The following is a 2,500-nucleotide window of genomic DNA, read 5'->3' on the forward strand; positions in this document are numbered from 1 at the left end:
AAGGATGGGCGGGTGGGGCCGGGCATGTGGGTTCCCGACTTATTGGTTAACCATTTGCTACTGCGGGGCCAAAGCAAATGGGAAAGCATAAGGGCGCAGGCTGCCCTCTGCGGGACTGGTCCGGCCCTGACGTCGGTTTATGATTTCTCCGGTAAAGCACTTGTCGGGTGGCGACCGGAGGGTCTTTGCAGGGCCTGGATCTCCGAGCCCGTGGGACAGGCGGGAAAGGGTCGCGGCAGCCGGTTGAAGTCCCGACCCTGGGAAGCCTCCCGGTCTTACCTCCATAACGTCGGCGAGGAGGGTCCGATCCCCGCGCGGTCGACGGCAGGCGGTAGGGCTCGGAGGGGCGCGGCCAGGTCTGCGAGTGCCCCGGCGCCGCCCCTCTGCCCGTCCGAGGGACAGTAGGAAATCGCCATACCGCCTTCCGGCCGATTTCCGCCGGACGTCCGGCCGCATTCCCTCGGTCGCCGCGGCCGGCGATAGCCGGGGACGAGGGGCATCCGCCGGTGGCGGAACCAGGCCGGCCCGTCCGCTGGGGGCCGCCCGTGGGACGTTTGTATCTATCGGGTCGGACCACCAAATCCCGCGGGATTTCGGGATCAAATCTGCGGTTGGAATCGGCACCTCGTCCCGCTGTCCGGTTCCCCCCGTCGACTACAACGGGTTTCCGAGGCCCGGCGGTCAGGCGCGGTTCGCTCCGCAATCCGCCGGCCGATCTCCACCGGGAGGGCTCGTCGGAAAGAGCGGACCCTCCCGCGTGACATACCGGCGCACCGACCCCGCAGCCTGACCGGGAAGGTGAAGGATCAGCCCGCTGAATGCCCGGCCCCGGGCACCGCCCCCCCCGATCTCAGGGCCATATCTCGGGGAGGCAATGTCGCTGCTCTGGGCGGTCAACGGCAGGTGAAAGGGGCCCGTGAGCCGCGGAAGGCGACACCCGTCCCGTCAGGCTGCAGCTCTTCTCGGGCGAACGGTGTCAGGAAAACGGGAGTGCATTTCCCCACCGATAGCTCCGGAACGCCTGGACCCATTGCCTCGCGGCATCGGTGGCTGCCAGAGGGGCTCCGGCGCCGTCAACCGGGGTAGTTCCCAGGCCGCCGGGAAGGCGGGCAGCCAGAGGCAACGGACTGGAATGGAGCCAGACTTGAGTCGTTCCGTGCCGTGGGCAAAAAGGCAGGGCTGTGGGTCAGCGCAGTTCGGCAAACCTAGCCGCAAGTGAGGGAAGGACGGAGGAGCACACGGACGCCGCCTTCCCAAACTGAGCCAAAAGTGCCCAGGCAAGCCACCCCCCACCGTAAGCTCGCCTAATCAGTGAGCCCAAAATAATTTCAGAGTGTGGAAACAATATCCAAAAAGTCGAAAACAACGGCCAGAGATCAAGTGCGAAAGGGGAAATCAGTAACAAGCAAGCGGAGTAATCAGGAAACAAAAAGCGCAAAAGTAAGTAAAAAGTGTGAAATCATTAATCAAAAAATCGAAAATAATGCCCAGAGATCAAGTCCGAAAGAGCAAATAATTAACCAGTAAGCAGAGTAATCATTAACCAAAAACTGCAAAAGTAAGTAAATATTGTGAAATCATTAACCAAAAAGTCGAAAATAATGTCCAGAGACTAAGTCCGAAAGAGCAAATAATTAACCAGTAAGCAGAGTAATCATTAACCAAAAAGCGCAAAAGTAAGTAAAATGTGTGAAATCATTAACCAAAAAGTCGAAAATAATTTCCAGAGACCAAGTCCGAAAGAACAAATAATTGACCAGTAAGCAGAGTAATCATTAACCAAAAAGCGCAAAATTAAGTAAAAAGTGTGAAATAATTAACCAAAAAGTCGGAAATAATGTCCAGAGACTAAGTCCGAAAGAGCAAATAATTAACCAGTAAGCAGAGTAATCAGTAACCAAAAAGCGCAAAATTAAGTTAAAAGTGTGAAATCATTAACCAAAAAGTCGAAAATAATGTCCAGAGACTAAGTCCGAAAGGGCAAATGGTAAACCAGTGGAAGGGCGATCAAGCCGAAAATTTTGCCCCGGTTACACGGGATGGAGTTCCGGAGGGCCGACCAGAGCTGTCAAATTCGTCCCGCTGATCGGACGCTTGTCATTCGGGTGGCTGGGGGTTGGCGGGGTATCTGCACAGTAGTAGGAGGTGGCAAGTCGGGACTTGAACTTTTATTCCAAGAGTCCACCCGAGCCTCCAGGTCTGCAGAGACCGACCCTGGCTGCCGCCCAACCGACTTTTAAACCTTTTTCGGATGGGAATTTTTTCCCATTTTCGTCCATTTTTCGGGTTTTCTGTCGGGCTTAATAGGCGGCAGCCTGACCCCTGGCCGAGGCGGGGGGCGCACTCTCCCTTGCGTAAGAGTCCGGATTTGCCCCGGAAAGAGCCCCCGACGGCCTCCCAACCCGGGTGCCTGCAGGGAGGGTGAAAAGGGTAGTCCCAGCCGCAGGAAATCATTAACCAAAAGACTTAGCCGTCGGGGCAGAGGCTAAGACCCGGGCTG

Source organism: Heterodontus francisci, unplaced genomic scaffold (assembly GCF_036365525.1).
Source record: "Heterodontus francisci isolate sHetFra1 unplaced genomic scaffold, sHetFra1.hap1 HAP1_SCAFFOLD_300, whole genome shotgun sequence".
Taxonomy (NCBI): Eukaryota; Metazoa; Chordata; class Chondrichthyes; order Heterodontiformes; family Heterodontidae; genus Heterodontus; species Heterodontus francisci.